The sequence below is a fragment of the Ranitomeya variabilis genome, unplaced genomic scaffold (assembly GCF_051348905.1).
Source record: "Ranitomeya variabilis isolate aRanVar5 unplaced genomic scaffold, aRanVar5.hap1 Scaffold_406, whole genome shotgun sequence".
In the NCBI taxonomy this organism is placed as follows: Eukaryota; Metazoa; Chordata; class Amphibia; order Anura; family Dendrobatidae; genus Ranitomeya; species Ranitomeya variabilis.
This window is the reverse complement of record NW_027508139.1, coordinates 1-17,811: the sequence shown is the minus strand read 5'-3', so window position 1 is coordinate 17,811 and position 17,811 is coordinate 1. Positions and strand designations below refer to the sequence as shown.

General features: G+C 44.9%; 15 non-coding genes across 15 annotated transcripts; all 15 read left to right on the top strand.

The window, feature by feature from the left end:
• The first annotated feature begins 545 nt into the window (after window positions 1-545).
• Window positions 546-736, top strand: LOC143790592 (U2 spliceosomal RNA). The gene has a single exon (XR_013219722.1). It is a non-coding gene; the product is annotated as a U2 spliceosomal RNA (small nuclear RNA).
• A 960-nt stretch (window positions 737-1,696) lies between these two features.
• Window positions 1,697-1,887, top strand: LOC143790591 (U2 spliceosomal RNA). Its single transcript, XR_013219721.1, has one exon. It is a non-coding gene; the product is annotated as a U2 spliceosomal RNA (small nuclear RNA).
• Window positions 1,888-2,846: 959 nt separating this feature from the next.
• On the top strand, window positions 2,847-3,038 carry LOC143790620 (U2 spliceosomal RNA). Its single transcript, XR_013219749.1, has one exon. It is a non-coding gene; the product is annotated as a U2 spliceosomal RNA (small nuclear RNA).
• A 959-nt stretch (window positions 3,039-3,997) lies between these two features.
• On the top strand, window positions 3,998-4,188 carry LOC143790590 (U2 spliceosomal RNA). Its single transcript, XR_013219720.1, has one exon. It is a non-coding gene; the product is annotated as a U2 spliceosomal RNA (small nuclear RNA).
• Window positions 4,189-5,147: 959 nt separating this feature from the next.
• Window positions 5,148-5,338, top strand: LOC143790589 (U2 spliceosomal RNA). The gene has a single exon (XR_013219719.1). It is a non-coding gene; the product is annotated as a U2 spliceosomal RNA (small nuclear RNA).
• Window positions 5,339-6,297: 959 nt separating this feature from the next.
• On the top strand, window positions 6,298-6,488 carry LOC143790588 (U2 spliceosomal RNA). The gene has a single exon (XR_013219718.1). It is a non-coding gene; the product is annotated as a U2 spliceosomal RNA (small nuclear RNA).
• Window positions 6,489-7,447: 959 nt separating this feature from the next.
• LOC143790587 (U2 spliceosomal RNA) lies at window positions 7,448-7,638 on the top strand. Its single transcript, XR_013219717.1, has one exon. It is a non-coding gene; the product is annotated as a U2 spliceosomal RNA (small nuclear RNA).
• A 958-nt stretch (window positions 7,639-8,596) lies between these two features.
• On the top strand, window positions 8,597-8,788 carry LOC143790617 (U2 spliceosomal RNA). The gene has a single exon (XR_013219747.1). It is a non-coding gene; the product is annotated as a U2 spliceosomal RNA (small nuclear RNA).
• Window positions 8,789-9,747: 959 nt separating this feature from the next.
• Window positions 9,748-9,938, top strand: LOC143790586 (U2 spliceosomal RNA). Its single transcript, XR_013219716.1, has one exon. It is a non-coding gene; the product is annotated as a U2 spliceosomal RNA (small nuclear RNA).
• A 959-nt stretch (window positions 9,939-10,897) lies between these two features.
• LOC143790623 (U2 spliceosomal RNA) lies at window positions 10,898-11,088 on the top strand. The gene has a single exon (XR_013219752.1). It is a non-coding gene; the product is annotated as a U2 spliceosomal RNA (small nuclear RNA).
• A 958-nt stretch (window positions 11,089-12,046) lies between these two features.
• Window positions 12,047-12,237, top strand: LOC143790619 (U2 spliceosomal RNA). The gene has a single exon (XR_013219748.1). It is a non-coding gene; the product is annotated as a U2 spliceosomal RNA (small nuclear RNA).
• A 959-nt stretch (window positions 12,238-13,196) lies between these two features.
• Window positions 13,197-13,387, top strand: LOC143790607 (U2 spliceosomal RNA). Its single transcript, XR_013219737.1, has one exon. It is a non-coding gene; the product is annotated as a U2 spliceosomal RNA (small nuclear RNA).
• Window positions 13,388-14,346: 959 nt separating this feature from the next.
• Window positions 14,347-14,538, top strand: LOC143790621 (U2 spliceosomal RNA). The gene has a single exon (XR_013219750.1). It is a non-coding gene; the product is annotated as a U2 spliceosomal RNA (small nuclear RNA).
• Window positions 14,539-15,497: 959 nt separating this feature from the next.
• Window positions 15,498-15,688, top strand: LOC143790596 (U2 spliceosomal RNA). The gene has a single exon (XR_013219726.1). It is a non-coding gene; the product is annotated as a U2 spliceosomal RNA (small nuclear RNA).
• A 959-nt stretch (window positions 15,689-16,647) lies between these two features.
• LOC143790585 (U2 spliceosomal RNA) lies at window positions 16,648-16,838 on the top strand. Its single transcript, XR_013219715.1, has one exon. It is a non-coding gene; the product is annotated as a U2 spliceosomal RNA (small nuclear RNA).
• The last annotated feature ends 973 nt before the right edge of the window (window positions 16,839-17,811 follow it).

The window sequence follows — 17,811 nt, the reverse complement described above, 5'->3', positions numbered from 1 at the left end:
GCAGGAATTCTTTTTTGAAACATTGTCTCCCTCTTGTGGACCACCGGCTTTTCAATGCCTTGTATTATATGCATTTTTAAAAGAAAAAAATAAGTAAAAATGGTGCCTGTGCTGATGTTGAATAGGCTTGTCTTGTCCATCTACACCTGCGTGTGTGAGCATTCTAATGCTTTTCACCAACCAGGTGCGCTGCCCGCAGTCGATAGAATCTTAGCACGGAACATTCATGTGCTGTCACAATGGGGCTGGCTGGAGGGTGTGGTCAAAGTAGGCGGAGTTATGCAGATTCAAAACGCGTCGTGCACAGCTTGAACAAACACTCACACACAGACAGACAGACAGACAGACAGACACACACACTCTCCGTCTCTCACACACAGACACACATACACAGCAGAACCTGTCATTGACAGCAGAACTGTCATTGAGAAGGCCTCCAGAGTTTCTGAAAATGTCCTCCCTGCGGCGGCAATCTTTTGCTCTGTCTCCACAATGGGTATTGGTGGTAGGCCTTGGTGCGGCCCACGGGGCACAGCGGCTTCGGTATCGCTTCTCGGCCTTTTGGCTAAGATCAAGTGTAGTATCTGTTCTTATCAGTTTAATATCTGATACGTCCCCTATTTGGGGACCATATATTAAATGGATTTTTGGAACAGGGAGATGGAAGAAGAGCTTGCTCTGTCCACTCCACGCATTGACCCGTTATTGCAGTATCTCCGGGACCAGTGCACTCCTTCTCTGATCCAGTTTCTAAAAACAGATTGAATTGAAATCAGCGCGAGTTGTCTTTTAACCCTTTATGTGAATTGATTTCAGGGTCAAGGAAGCACTTTTCTCAGGCCAAGTGTAGCATTTTGTTTGATTTCTCCTGGCCAATTGCAACATTTTCTGCGCCTTGCCTGGCCTTGCTTTCACCTATGTCTGTCAAACATTGCATTGCATTCAATATGCAATCAATCAATCAATCAATCAATCAATCAATTTGTCTTTACTGGTTGCTGCAACAGGTGTGTTAAGATTTAGGCCTTTCTTACAGTGTTTGCAAATATACTGTGTCGGCTACCAAACTAGGCCCCTGCTGTCTGTCAGCACTTGCTATTTAAATTGAAGTATCCAATGAGTAGTTCTGCCATACATACTGCATTTCTGACCGCAGGAATTCTTTTTTGAAACATTGTCTCCCTCTTGTGGACCACCGGCTTTTCAATGCCTTGTATTATATGCATTTTTAAAAGAAAAAAATAAGTAAAAATGGTGCCTGTGCTGATGTTGAATAGGCTTGTCTTGTCCATCTACACCTGCGTGTGTGAGCATTCTAATGCTTTTCACCAACCAGGTGCGCTGCCCGCAGTCGATAGAATCTTAGCACGGAACATTCATGTGCTGTCACAATGGGGCTGGCTGGAGGGTGTGGTCAAAGTAGGCGGAGTTATGCAGATTCAAAACGCGTCGTGCACAGCTTGAACAAACACTCACACACAGACAGACAGACAGACAGACAGACACACACACTCTCCGTCTCTCACACACAGACACACATACACAGCAGAACTGTCATTGACAGCAGAACTGTCATTGAGAAGGCCTCCAGAGTTTCTGAAAATGTCCTCCCTGCGGCGGCAATCTTTTGCTCTGTCTCCACAATGGGTATTGGTGGTAGGCCTTGGTGCGGCCCACGGGGCACAGCGGCTTCGGTATCGCTTCTCGGCCTTTTGGCTAAGATCAAGTGTAGTATCTGTTCTTATCAGTTTAATATCTGATACGTCCCCTATTTGGGGACCATATATTAAATGGATTTTTGGAACAGGGAGATGGAAGAAGAGCTTGCTCTGTCCACTCCACGCATTGACCCGTTATTGCAGTATCTCCGGGACCAGTGCACTCCTTCTCTGATCCAGTTTCTAAAAACAGATTGAATTGAAATCAGCGCGAGTTGTCTTTTAACCCTTTATGTGAATTGATTTCAGGGTCAAGGAAGCACTTTTCTCAGGCCAAGTGTAGCATTTTGTTTGATTTCTCCTGGCCAATTGCAACATTTTCTGCGCCTTGCCTGGCCTTGCTTTCACCTATGTCTGTCAAACATTGCATTGCATTCAATATGCAATCAATCAATCAATCAATCAATCAATCAATTTGTCTTTACTGGTTGCTGCAACAGGTGTGTTAAGATTTAGGCCTTTCTTACAGTGTTGCAAATATACTGTGTCGGCTACCAAACTAGGCCCCTGCTGTCTGTCAGCACTTGCTATTTAAATTGAAGTATCCAATGAGTAGTTCTGCCATACATACTGCATTTCTGACCGCAGGAATTCTTTTTTGAAACATTGTCTCCCTCTTGTGGACCACCGGCTTTTCAATGCCTTGTATTATATGCATTTTTAAAAGAAAAAAATAAGTAAAAATGGTGCCTGTGCTGATGTTGAATAGGCTTGTCTTGTCCATCTACACCTGCGTGTGTGAGCATTCTAATGCTTTTCACCAACCAGGTGCGCTGCCCGCAGTCGATAGAATCTTAGCACGGAACATTCATGTGCTGTCACAATGGGGCTGGCTGGAGGGTGTGGTCAAAGTAGGCGGAGTTATGCAGATTCAAAACGCGTCGTGCACAGCTTGAACAAACACTCACACACAGACAGACAGACAGACAGACAGACACACACACTCTCCGTCTCTCACACACAGACACACATACACAGCAGAACTGTCATTGACAGCAGAACTGTCATTGAGAAGGCCTCCAGAGTTTCTGAAAATGTCCTCCCTGCGGCGGCAATCTTTTGCTCTGTCTCCACAATGGGTATTGGTGGTAGGCCTTGGTGCGGCCCACGGGGCACAGCGGCTTCGGTATCGCTTCTCGGCCTTTTGGCTAAGATCAAGTGTAGTATCTGTTCTTATCAGTTTAATATCTGATACGTCCCCTATTTGGGGACCATATATTAAATGGATTTTTGGAACAGGGAGATGGAAGAAGAGCTTGGCTCTGTCCACTCCACGCATTGACCCGTTATTGCAGTATCTCCGGGACCAGTGCACTCCTTCTCTGATCCAGTTTCTAAAAACAGATTGAATTGAAATCAGCGCGAGTTGTCTTTTAACCCTTTATGTGAATTGATTTCAGGGTCAAGGAAGCACTTTTCTCAGGCCAAGTGTAGCATTTTGTTTGATTTCTCCTGGCCAATTGCAACATTTTCTGCGCCTTGCCTGGCCTTGCTTTCACCTATGTCTGTCAAACATTGCATTGCATTCAATATGCAATCAATCAATCAATCAATCAATCAATCAATTTGTCTTTACTGGTTGCTGCAACAGGTGTGTTAAGATTTAGGCCTTTCTTACAGTGTTGCAAATATACTGTGTCGGCTACCAAACTAGGCCCCTGCTGTCTGTCAGCACTTGCTATTTAAATTGAAGTATCCAATGAGTAGTTCTGCCATACATACTGCATTTCTGACCGCAGGAATTCTTTTTTGAAACATTGTCTCCCTCTTGTGGACCACCGGCTTTTCAATGCCTTGTATTATATGCATTTTTAAAAGAAAAAAATAAGTAAAAATGGTGCCTGTGCTGATGTTGAATAGGCTTGTCTTGTCCATCTACACCTGCGTGTGTGAGCATTCTAATGCTTTTCACCAACCAGGTGCGCTGCCCGCAGTCGATAGAATCTTAGCACGGAACATTCATGTGCTGTCACAATGGGGCTGGCTGGAGGGTGTGGTCAAAGTAGGCGGAGTTATGCAGATTCAAAACGCGTCGTGCACAGCTTGAACAAACACTCACACACAGACAGACAGACAGACAGACAGACACACACACTCTCCGTCTCTCACACACAGACACACATACACAGCAGAACTGTCATTGACAGCAGAACTGTCATTGAGAAGGCCTCCAGAGTTTCTGAAAATGTCCTCCCTGCGGCGGCAATCTTTTGCTCTGTCTCCACAATGGGTATTGGTGGTAGGCCTTGGTGCGGCCCACGGGGCACAGCGGCTTCGGTATCGCTTCTCGGCCTTTTGGCTAAGATCAAGTGTAGTATCTGTTCTTATCAGTTTAATATCTGATACGTCCCCTATTTGGGGACCATATATTAAATGGATTTTTGGAACAGGGAGATGGAAGAAGAGCTTGCTCTGTCCACTCCACGCATTGACCCGTTATTGCAGTATCTCCGGGACCAGTGCACTCCTTCTCTGATCCAGTTTCTAAAAACAGATTGAATTGAAATCAGCGCGAGTTGTCTTTTAACCCTTTATGTGAATTGATTTCAGGGTCAAGGAAGCACTTTTCTCAGGCCAAGTGTAGCATTTTGTTTGATTTCTCCTGGCCAATTGCAACATTTTCTGCGCCTTGCCTGGCCTTGCTTTCACCTATGTCTGTCAAACATTGCATTGCATTCAATATGCAATCAATCAATCAATCAATCAATCAATCAATTTGTCTTTACTGGTTGCTGCAACAGGTGTGTTAAGATTTAGGCCTTTCTTACAGTGTTGCAAATATACTGTGTCGGCTACCAAACTAGGCCCCTGCTGTCTGTCAGCACTTGCTATTTAAATTGAAGTATCCAATGAGTAGTTCTGCCATACATACTGCATTTCTGACCGCAGGAATTCTTTTTTGAAACATTGTCTCCCTCTTGTGGACCACCGGCTTTTCAATGCCTTGTATTATATGCATTTTTAAAAGAAAAAAATAAGTAAAAATGGTGCCTGTGCTGATGTTGAATAGGCTTGTCTTGTCCATCTACACCTGCGTGTGTGAGCATTCTAATGCTTTTCACCAACCAGGTGCGCTGCCCGCAGTCGATAGAATCTTAGCACGGAACATTCATGTGCTGTCACAATGGGGCTGGCTGGAGGGTGTGGTCAAAGTAGGCGGAGTTATGCAGATTCAAAACGCGTCGTGCACAGCTTGAACAAACACTCACACACAGACAGACAGACAGACAGACAGACACACACACTCTCCGTCTCTCACACACAGACACACATACACAGCAGAACTGTCATTGACAGCAGAACTGTCATTGAGAAGGCCTCCAGAGTTTCTGAAAATGTCCTCCCTGCGGCGGCAATCTTTTGCTCTGTCTCCACAATGGGTATTGGTGGTAGGCCTTGGTGCGGCCCACGGGGCACAGCGGCTTCGGTATCGCTTCTCGGCCTTTTGGCTAAGATCAAGTGTAGTATCTGTTCTTATCAGTTTAATATCTGATACGTCCCCTATTTGGGGACCATATATTAAATGGATTTTTGGAACAGGGAGATGGAAGAAGAGCTTGCTCTGTCCACTCCACGCATTGACCCGTTATTGCAGTATCTCCGGGACCAGTGCACTCCTTCTCTGATCCAGTTTCTAAAAACAGATTGAATTGAAATCAGCGCGAGTTGTCTTTTAACCCTTTATGTGAATTGATTTCAGGGTCAAGGAAGCACTTTTCTCAGGCCAAGTGTAGCATTTTGTTTGATTTCTCCTGGCCAATTGCAACATTTTCTGCGCCTTGCCTGGCCTTGCTTTCACCTATGTCTGTCAAACATTGCATTGCATTCAATATGCAATCAATCAATCAATCAATCAATCAATCAATTTGTCTTTACTGGTTGCTGCAACAGGTGTGTTAAGATTTAGGCCTTTCTTACAGTGTTGCAAATATACTGTGTCGGCTACCAAACTAGGCCCCTGCTGTCTGTCAGCACTTGCTATTTAAATTGAAGTATCCAATGAGTAGTTCTGCCATACATACTGCATTTCTGACCGCAGGAATTCTTTTTTGAAACATTGTCTCCCTCTTGTGGACCACCGGCTTTTCAATGCCTTGTATTATATGCATTTTTAAAAGAAAAAAATAAGTAAAAATGGTGCCTGTGCTGATGTTGAATAGGCTTGTCTTGTCCATCTACACCTGCGTGTGTGAGCATTCTAATGCTTTTCACCAACCAGGTGCGCTGCCCGCAGTCGATAGAATCTTAGCACGGAACATTCATGTGCTGTCACAATGGGGCTGGCTGGAGGGTGTGGTCAAAGTAGGCGGAGTTATGCAGATTCAAAACGCGTCGTGCACAGCTTGAACAAACACTCACACACAGACAGACAGACAGACAGACAGACACACACACTCTCCGTCTCTCACACACAGACACACATACACAGCAGAACTGTCATTGACAGCAGAACTGTCATTGAGAAGGCCTCCAGAGTTTCTGAAAATGTCCTCCCTGCGGCGGCAATCTTTTGCTCTGTCTCCACAATGGGTATTGGTGGTAGGCCTTGGTGCGGCCCACGGGGCACAGCGGCTTCGGTATCGCTTCTCGGCCTTTTGGCTAAGATCAAGTGTAGTATCTGTTCTTATCAGTTTAATATCTGATACGTCCCCTATTTGGGGACCATATATTAAATGGATTTTTGGAACAGGGAGATGGAAGAAGAGCTTGCTCTGTCCACTCCACGCATTGACCCGTTATTGCAGTATCTCCGGGACCAGTGCACTCCTTCTCTGATCCAGTTTCTAAAAACAGATTGAATTGAAATCAGCGCGAGTTGTCTTTTAACCCTTTATGTGAATTGATTTCAGGGTCAAGGAAGCACTTTTCTCAGGCCAAGTGTAGCATTTTGTTTGATTTCTCCTGGCCAATTGCAACATTTTCTGCGCCTTGCCTGGCCTTGCTTTCACCTATGTCTGTCAAACATTGCATTGCATTCAATATGCAATCAATCAATCAATCAATCAATCAATCAATTTGTCTTTACTGGTTGCTGCAACAGGTGTGTTAAGATTTAGGCCTTTCTTACAGTGTTGCAAATATACTGTGTCGGCTACCAAACTAGGCCCCTGCTGTCTGTCAGCACTTGCTATTTAAATTGAAGTATCCAATGAGTAGTTCTGCCATACATACTGCATTTCTGACCGCAGGAATTCTTTTTTGAAACATTGTCTCCCTCTTGTGGACCACCGGCTTTTCAATGCCTTGTATTATATGCATTTTTAAAAGAAAAAAATAAGTAAAAATGGTGCCTGTGCTGATGTTGAATAGGCTTGTCTTGTCCATCTACACCTGCGTGTGTGAGCATTCTAATGCTTTTCACCAACCAGGTGCGCTGCCCGCAGTCGATAGAATCTTAGCACGGAACATTCATGTGCTGTCACAATGGGGCTGGCTGGAGGGTGTGGTCAAAGTAGGCGGAGTTATGCAGATTCAAAACGCGTCGTGCACAGCTTGAACAAACACTCACACACAGACAGACAGACAGACAGACAGACACACACACTCTCCGTCTCTCACACACAGACACACATACACAGCAGAACTGTCATTGACAGCAGAACTGTCATTGAGAAGGCCTCCAGAGTTTCTGAAAATGTCCTCCCTGCGGCGGCAATCTTTTGCTCTGTCTCCACAATGGGTATTGGTGGTAGGCCTTGGTGCGGCCCACGGGGCACAGCGGCTTCGGTATCGCTTCTCGGCCTTTTGGCTAAGATCAAGTGTAGTATCTGTTCTTATCAGTTTAATATCTGATACGTCCCCTATTTGGGGACCATATATTAAATGGATTTTTGGAACAGGGAGATGGAAGAAGAGCTTGCTCTGTCCACTCCACGCATTGACCCGTTATTGCAGTATCTCCGGGACCAGTGCACTCCTTCTCTGATCCAGTTTCTAAAAACAGATTGAATTGAAATCAGCGCGAGTTGTCTTTTAACCCTTTATGTGAATTGATTTCAGGGTCAAGGAAGCACTTTTCTCAGGCCAAGTGTAGCATTTTGTTTGATTTCTCCTGGCCAATTGCAACATTTTCTGCGCCTTGCCTGGCCTTGCTTTCACCTATGTCTGTCAAACATTGCATTGCATTCAATATGCAATCAATCAATCAATCAATCAATCAATCAATTTGTCTTTACTGGTTGCTGCAACAGGTGTGTTAAGATTTAGGCCTTTCTTACAGTGTTGCAAATATACTGTGTCGGCTACCAAACTAGGCCCCTGCTGTCTGTCAGCACTTGCTATTTAAATTGAAGTATCCAATGAGTAGTTCTGCCATACATACTGCATTTCTGACCGCAGGAATTCTTTTTTGAAACATTGTCTCCCTCTTGTGGACCACCGGCTTTTCAATGCCTTGTATTATATGCATTTTTAAAAGAAAAAAATAAGTAAAAATGGTGCCTGTGCTGATGTTGAATAGGCTTGTCTTGTCCATCTACACCTGCGTGTGTGAGCATTCTAATGCTTTTCACCAACCAGGTGCGCTGCCCGCAGTCATAGAATCTTAGCACGGAACATTCATGTGCTGTCACAATGGGGCTGGCTGGAGGGTGTGGTCAAAGTAGGCGGAGTTATGCAGATTCAAAACGCGTCGTGCACAGCTTGAACAAACACTCACACACAGACAGACAGACAGACAGACAGACACACACACTCTCCGTCTCTCACACACAGACACACATACACAGCAGAACTGTCATTGACAGCAGAACTGTCATTGAGAAGGCCTCCAGAGTTTCTGAAAATGTCCTCCCTGCGGCGGCAATCTTTTGCTCTGTCTCCACAATGGGTATTGGTGGTAGGCCTTGGTGCGGCCCACGGGGCACAGCGGCTTCGGTATCGCTTCTCGGCCTTTTGGCTAAGATCAAGTGTAGTATCTGTTCTTATCAGTTTAATATCTGATACGTCCCCTATTTGGGGACCATATATTAAATGGATTTTTGGAACAGGGAGATGAGAAGAAGAGCTTGCTCTGTCCACTCCACGCATTGACCCGTTATTGCAGTATCTCCGGGACCAGTGCACTCCTTCTCTGATCCAGTTTCTAAAAACAGATTGAATTGAAATCAGCGCGAGTTGTCTTTTAACCCTTTATGTGAATTGATTTCAGGGTCAAGGAAGCACTTTTCTCAGGCCAAGTGTAGCATTTTGTTTGATTTCTCCTGGCCAATTGCAACATTTTCTGCGCCTTGCCTGGCCTTGCTTTCACCTATGTCTGTCAAACATTGCATTGCATTCAATATGCAATCAATCAATCAATCAATCAATCAATCAATTTGTCTTTACTGGTTGCTGCAACAGGTGTGTTAAGATTTAGGCCTTTCTTACAGTGTTGCAAATATACTGTGTCGGCTACCAAACTAGGCCCCTGCTGTCTGTCAGCACTTGCTATTTAAATTGAAGTATCCAATGAGTAGTTCTGCCATACATACTGCATTTCTGACCGCAGGAATTCTTTTTTGAAACATTGTCTCCCTCTTGTGGACCACCGGCTTTTCAATGCCTTGTATTATATGCATTTTTAAAAGAAAAAAATAAGTAAAAATGGTGCCTGTGCTGATGTTGAATAGGCTTGTCTTGTCCATCTACACCTGCGTGTGTGAGCATTCTAATGCTTTTCACCAACCAGGTGCGCTGCCCGCAGTCGATAGAATCTTAGCACGGAACATTCATGTGCTGTCACAATGGGGCTGGCTGGAGGGTGTGGTCAAAGTAGGCGGAGTTATGCAGATTCAAAACGCGTCGTGCACAGCTTGAACAAACACTCACACACAGACAGACAGACAGACAGACAGACACACACACTCTCCGTCTCTCACACACAGACACACATACACAGCAGAACTGTCATTGACAGCAGAACTGTCATTGAGAAGGCCTCCAGAGTTTCTGAAAATGTCCTCCCTGCGGCGGCAATCTTTTGCTCTGTCTCCACAATGGGTATTGGTGGTAGGCCTTGGTGCGGCCCACGGGGCACAGCGGCTTCGGTATCGCTTCTCGGCCTTTTGGCTAAGATCAAGTGTAGTATCTGTTCTTATCAGTTTAATATCTGATACGTCCCCTATTTGGGGACCATATATTAAATGGATTTTTGGAACAGGGAGATGGAAGAAGAGCTTGCTCTGTCCACTCCACGCATTGACCCGTTATTGCAGTATCTCCGGGACCAGTGCACTCCTTCTCTGATCCAGTTTCTAAAAACAGATTGAATTGAAATCAGCGCGAGTTGTCTTTTAACCCTTTATGTGAATTGATTTCAGGGTCAAGGAAGCACTTTTCTCAGGCCAAGTGTAGCATTTTGTTTGATTTCTCCTGGCCAATTGCAACATTTTCTGCGCCTTGCCTGGCCTTGCTTTCACCTATGTCTGTCAAACATTGCATTGCATTCAATATGCAATCAATCAATCAATCAATCAATCAATCAATTTGTCTTTACTGGTTGCTGCAACAGGTGTGTTAAGATTTAGGCCTTTCTTACAGTGTTGCAAATATACTGTGTCGGCTACCAAACTAGGCCCCTGCTGTCTGTCAGCACTTGCTATTTAAATTGAAGTATCCAATGAGTAGTTCTGCCATACATACTGCATTTCTGACCGCAGGAATTCTTTTTTGAAACATTGTCTCCCTCTTGTGGACCACCGGCTTTTCAATGCCTTGTATTATATGCATTTTTAAAAGAAAAAAATAAGTAAAAATGGTGCCTGTGCTGATGTTGAATAGGCTTGTCTTGTCCATCTACACCTGCGTGTGTGAGCATTCTAATGCTTTTCACCAACCAGGTGCGCTGCCCGCAGTCGATAGAATCTTAGCACGGAACATTCATGTGCTGTCACAATGGGGCTGGCTGGAGGGTGTGGTCAAAGTAGGCGGAGTTATGCAGATTCAAAACGCGTCGTGCACAGCTTGAACAAACACTCACACACAGACAGACAGACAGACAGACAGACACACACACTCTCCGTCTCTCACACACAGACACACATACACAGCAGAACTGTCATTGACAGCAGAACTGTCATTGAGAAGGCCTCCAGAGTTTCTGAAAATGTCCTCCCTGCGGCGGCAATCTTTTGCTCTGTCTCCACAATGGGTATTGGTGGTAGGCCTTGGTGCGGCCCACGGGGCACAGCGGCTTCGGTATCGCTTCTCGGCCTTTTGGCTAAGATCAAGTGTAGTATCTGTTCTTATCAGTTTAATATCTGATACGTCCCCTATTTGGGGACCATATATTAAATGGATTTTTGGAACAGGGAGATGGAAGAAGAGCTTGCTCTGTCCACTCCACGCATTGACCCGTTATTGCAGTATCTCCGGGACCAGTGCACTCCTTCTCTGATCCAGTTTCTAAAACAGATTGAATTGAAATCAGCGCGAGTTGTCTTTTAACCCTTTATGTGAATTGATTTCAGGGTCAAGGAAGCACTTTTCTCAGGCCAAGTGTAGCATTTTGTTTGATTTCTCCTGGCCAATTGCAACATTTTCTGCGCCTTGCCTGGCCTTGCTTTCACCTATGTCTGTCAAACATTGCATTGCATTCAATATGCAATCAATCAATCAATCAATCAATCAATCAATTTGTCTTTACTGGTTGCTGCAACAGGTGTGTTAAGATTTAGGCCTTTCTTACAGTGTTGCAAATATACTGTGTCGGCTACCAAACTAGGCCCCTGCTGTCTGTCAGCACTTGCTATTTAAATTGAAGTATCCAATGAGTAGTTCTGCCATACATACTGCATTTCTGACCGCAGGAATTCTTTTTTGAAACATTGTCTCCCTCTTGTGGACCACCGGCTTTTCAATGCCTTGTATTATATGCATTTTTAAAAGAAAAAAATAAGTAAAAATGGTGCCTGTGCTGATGTTGAATAGGCTTGTCTTGTCCATCTACACCTGCGTGTGTGAGCATTCTAATGCTTTTCACCAACCAGGTGCGCTGCCCGCAGTCGATAGAATCTTAGCACGGAACATTCATGTGCTGTCACAATGGGGCTGGCTGGAGGGTGTGGTCAAAGTAGGCGGAGTTATGCAGATTCAAAACGCGTCGTGCACAGCTTGAACAAACACTCACACACAGACAGACAGACAGACAGACAGACACACACACTCTCCGTCTCTCACACACAGACACACATACACAGCAGAACTGTCATTGACAGCAGAACTGTCATTGAGAAGGCCTCCAGAGTTTCTGAAAATGTCCTCCCTGCGGCGGCAATCTTTTGCTCTGTCTCCACAATGGGTATTGGTGGTAGGCCTTGGTGCGGCCCACGGGGCACAGCGGCTTCGGTATCGCTTCTCGGCCTTTTGGCTAAGATCAAGTGTAGTATCTGTTCTTATCAGTTTAATATCTGATACGTCCCCTATTTGGGGACCATATATTAAATGGATTTTTGGAACAGGGAGATGGAAGAAGAGCTTGCTCTGTCCACTCCACGCATTGACCCGTTATTGCAGTATCTCCGGGACCAGTGCACTCCTTCTCTGATCCAGTTTCTAAAAACAGATTGAATTGAAATCAGCGCGAGTTGTCTTTTAACCCTTTATGTGAATTGATTTCAGGGTCAAGGAAGCACTTTTCTCAGGCCAAGTGTAGCATTTTGTTTGATTTCTCCTGGCCAATTGCAACATTTTCTGCGCCTTGCCTGGCCTTGCTTTCACCTATGTCTGTCAAACATTGCATTGCATTCAATATGCAATCAATCAATCAATCAATCAATCAATCAATTTGTCTTTACTGGTTGCTGCAACAGGTGTGTTAAGATTTAGGCCTTTCTTACAGTGTTGCAAATATACTGTGTCGGCTACCAAACTAGGCCCCTGCTGTCTGTCAGCACTTGCTATTTAAATTGAAGTATCCAATGAGTAGTTCTGCCATACATACTGCATTTCTGACCGCAGGAATTCTTTTTTGAAACATTGTCTCCCTCTTGTGGACCACCGGCTTTTCAATGCCTTGTATTATATGCATTTTTAAAAGAAAAAAATAAGTAAAAATGGTGCCTGTGCTGATGTTGAATAGGCTTGTCTTGTCCATCTACACCTGCGTGTGTGAGCATTCTAATGCTTTTCACCAACCAGGTGCGCTGCCCGCAGTCGATAGAATCTTAGCACGGAACATTCATGTGCTGTCACAATGGGGCTGGCTGGAGGGTGTGGTCAAAGTAGGCGGAGTTATGCAGATTCAAAACGCGTCGTGCACAGCTTGAACAAACACTCACACACAGACAGACAGACAGACAGACAGACACACACACTCTCCGTCTCTCACACACAGACACACATACACAGCAGAACTGTCATTGACAGCAGAACTGTCATTGAGAAGGCCTCCAGAGTTTCTGAAAATGTCCTCCCTGCGGCGGCAATCTTTTGCTCTGTCTCCACAATGGGTATTGGTGGTAGGCCTTGGTGCGGCCCACGGGGCACAGCGGCTTCGGTATCGCTTCTCGGCCTTTTGGCTAAGATCAAGTGTAGTATCTGTTCTTATCAGTTTAATATCTGATACGTCCCCTATTTGGGGACCATATATTAAATGGATTTTTGGAACAGGGAGATGGAAGAAGAGCTTGCTCTGTCCACTCCACGCATTGACCCGTTATTGCAGTATCTCCGGGACCAGTGCACTCCTTCTCTGATCCAGTTTCTAAAAACAGATTGAATTGAAATCAGCGCGAGTTGTCTTTTAACCCTTTATGTGAATTGATTTCAGGGTCAAGGAAGCACTTTTCTCAGGCCAAGTGTAGCATTTTGTTTGATTTCTCCTGGCCAATTGCAACATTTTCTGCGCCTTGCCTGGCCTTGCTTTCACCTATGTCTGTCAAACATTGCATTGCATTCAATATGCAATCAATCAATCAATCAATCAATCAATCAATTTGTCTTTACTGGTTGCTGCAACAGGTGTGTTAAGATTTAGGCCTTTCTTACAGTGTTGCAAATATACTGTGTCGGCTACCAAACTAGGCCCCTGCTGTCTGTCAGCACTTGCTATTTAAATTGAAGTATCCAATGAGTAGTTCTGCCATACATACTGCATTTCTGACCGCAGGAATTCTTTTTTGAAACATTGTCTCCCTCTTGTGGACCACCGGCTTTTCAATGCCTTGTATTATATGCATTTTTAAAAGAAAAAAATAAGTAAAAATGGTGCCTGTGCTGATGTTGAATAGGCTTGTCTTGTCCATCTACACCTGCGTGTGTGAGCATTCTAATGCTTTTCACCAACCAGGTGCGCTGCCCGCAGTCGATAGAATCTTAGCACGGAACATTCATGTGCTGTCACAATGGGGCTGGCTGGAGGGTGTGGTCAAAGTAGGCGGAGTTATGCAGATTCAAAACGCGTCGTGCACAGCTTGAACAAACACTCACACACAGACAGACAGACAGACAGACAGACACACACACTCTCCGTCTCTCACACACAGACACACATACACAGCAGAACTGTCATTGACAGCAGAACTGTCATTGAGAAGGCCTCCAGAGTTTCTGAAAATGTCCTCCCTGCGGCGGCAATCTTTTGCTCTGTCTCCACAATGGGTATTGGTGGTAGGCCTTGGTGCGGCCCACGGGGCACAGCGGCTTCGGTATCGCTTCTCGGCCTTTTGGCTAAGATCAAGTGTAGTATCTGTTCTTATCAGTTTAATATCTGATACGTCCCCTATTTGGGGACCATATATTAAATGGATTTTTGGAACAGGGAGATGGAAGAAGAGCTTGCTCTGTCCACTCCACGCATTGACCCGTTTATTGCAGTATCTCCGGGACCAGTGCACTCCTTCTCTGATCCAGTTTCTAAAAACAGATTGAATTGAAATCAGCGCGAGTTGTCTTTTAACCCTTTATGTGAATTGATTTCAGGGTCAAGGAAGCACTTTTCTCAGGCCAAGTGTAGCATTTTGTTTGATTTCTCCTGGCCAATTGCAACATTTTCTGCGCCTTGCCTGGCCTTGCTTTCACCTATGTCTGTCAAACATTGCATTGCATTCAATATGCAATCAATCAATCAATCAATCAATCAATCAATTTGTCTTTACTGGTTGCTGCAACAGGTGTGTTAAGATTTAGGCCTTTCTTACAGTGTTGCAAATATACTGTGTCGGCTACCAAACTAGGCCCCTGCTGTCTGTCAGCACTTGCTATTTAAATTGAAGTATCCAATGAGTAGTTCTGCCATACATACTGCATTTCTGACCGCAGGAATTCTTTTTTGAAACATTGTCTCCCTCTTGTGGACCACCGGCTTTTCAATGCCTTGTATTATATGCATTTTTAAAAGAAAAAAATAAGTAAAAATGGTGCCTGTGCTGATGTTGAATAGGCTTGTCTTGTCCATCTACACCTGCGTGTGTGAGCATTCTAATGCTTTTCACCAACCAGGTGCGCTGCCCGCAGTCGATAGAATCTTAGCACGGAACATTCATGTGCTGTCACAATGGGGCTGGCTGGAGGGTGTGGTCAAAGTAGGCGGAGTTATGCAGATTCAAAACGCGTCGTGCACAGCTTGAACAAACACTCACACACAGACAGACAGACAGACAGACAGACACACACACTCTCCGTCTCTCACACACAGACACACATACACAGCAGAACTGTCATTGACAGCAGAACTGTCATTGAGAAGGCCTCCAGAGTTTCTGAAAATGTCCTCCCTGCGGCGGCAATCTTTTGCTCTGTCTCCACAATGGGTATTGGTGGTAGGCCTTGGTGCGGCCCACGGGGCACAGCGGCTTCGGTATCGCTTCTCGGCCTTTTGGCTAAGATCAAGTGTAGTATCTGTTCTTATCAGTTTAATATCTGATACGTCCCCTATTTGGGGACCATATATTAAATGGATTTTTGGAACAGGGAGATGGAAGAAGAGCTTGCTCTGTCCACTCCACGCATTGACCCGTTATTGCAGTATCTCCGGGACCAGTGCACTCCTTCTCTGATCCAGTTTCTAAAAACAGATTGAATTGAAATCAGCGCGAGTTGTCTTTTAACCCTTTATGTGAATTGATTTCAGGGTCAAGGAAGCACTTTTCTCAGGCCAAGTGTAGCATTTTGTTTGATTTCTCCTGGCCAATTGCAACATTTTCTGCGCCTTGCCTGGCCTTGCTTTCACCTATGTCTGTCAAACATTGCATTGCATTCAATATGCAATCAATCAATCAATCAATCAATCAATCAATTTGTCTTTACTGGTTGCTGCAACAGGTGTGTTAAGATTTAGGCCTTTCTTACAGTGTTGCAAATATACTGTGTCGGCTACCAAACTAGGCCCCTGCTGTCTGTCAGCACTTGCTATTTAAATTGAAGTATCCAATGAGTAGTTCTGCCATACATACTGCATTTCTGACCGCAGGAATTCTTTTTTGAAACATTGTCTCCCTCTTGTGGACCACCGGCTTTTCAATGCCTTGTATTATATGCATTTTTAAAAGAAAAAAATAAGTAAAAATGGTGCCTGTGCTGATGTTGAATAGGCTTGTCTTGTCCATCTACACCTGCGTGTGTGAGCATTCTAATGCTTTTCACCAACCAGGTGCGCTGCCCGCAGTCGATAGAATCTTAGCACGGAACATTCATGTGCTGTCACAATGGGGCTGGCTGGAGGGTGTGGTCAAAGTAGGCGGAGTTATGCAGATTCAAAACGCGTCGTGCACAGCTTGAACAAACACTCACACACAGACAGACAGACAGACAGACAGACACACACACTCTCCGTCTCTCACACACAGACACACATACACAGCAGAACTGTCATTGACAGCAGAACTGTCATTGAGAAGGCCTCCAGAGTTTCTGAAAATGTCCTCCCTGCGGCGGCAATCTTTTGCTCTGTCTCCACAATGGGTATTGGTGGTAGGCCTTGGTGCGGCCCACGGGGCACAGCGGCTTCGGTATCGCTTCTCGGCCTTTTGGCTAAGATCAAGTGTAGTATCTGTTCTTATCAGTTTAATATCTGATACGTCCCCTATTTGGGGACCATATATTAAATGGATTTTTGGAACAGGGAGATGGAAGAAGAGCTTGCTCTGTCCACTCCACGCATTGACCCGTTATTGCAGTATCTCCGGGACCAGTGCACTCCTTCTCTGATCCAGTTTCTAAAAACAGATTGAATTGAAATCAGCGCGAGTTGTCTTTTAACCCTTTATGTGAATTGATTTCAGGGTCAAGGAAGCACTTTTCTCAGGCCAAGTGTAGCATTTTGTTTGATTTCTCCTGGCCAATTGCAACATTTTCTGCGCCTTGCCTGGCCTTGCTTTCACCTATGTCTGTCAAACATTGCATTGCATTCAATATGCAATCAATCAATCAATCAATCAATCAATCAATTTGTCTTTACTGGTTGCTGCAACAGGTGTGTTAAGATTTAGGCCTTTCTTACAGTGTTGCAAATATACTGTGTCGGCTACCAAACTAGGCCCCTGCTGTCTGTCAGCACTTGCTATTTAAATTGAAGTATCCAATGAGTAGTTCTGCCATACATACTGCATTTCTGACCGCAGGAATTCTTTTTTGAAACATTGTCTCCCTCTTGTGGACCACCGGCTTTTCAATGCCTTGTATTATATGCATTTTTAAAAGAAAAAAATAAGTAAAAATGGTGCCTGTGCTGATGTTGAATAGGCTTGTCTTGTCCATCTACACCTGCGTGTGTGAGCATTCTAATGCTTTTCACCAACCAGGTGCGCTGCCCGCAGTCGATAGAATCTTAGCACGGAACATTCATGTGCTGTCACAATGGGGCTGGCTGGAGGGTGTGGTCAAAGTAGGCGGAGTTATGCAGATTCAAAACGCGTCGTGCACAGCTTGAACAAACACTCACACACAGACAGACAGACAGACAGACAGACACACACACTCTCCGTCTCTCACACACAGACACACATACACAGCAGAACTGTCATTGACAGCAGAACTGTCATTGAGAAGGCCTCCAGAGTTTCTGAAAATGTCCTCCCTGCGGCGGCAATCTTTTGCTCTGTCTCCACAATGGGTATTGGTGGTAGGCCTTGGTGCGGCCCACGGGGCACAGCGGCTTCGGTATCGCTTCTCGGCC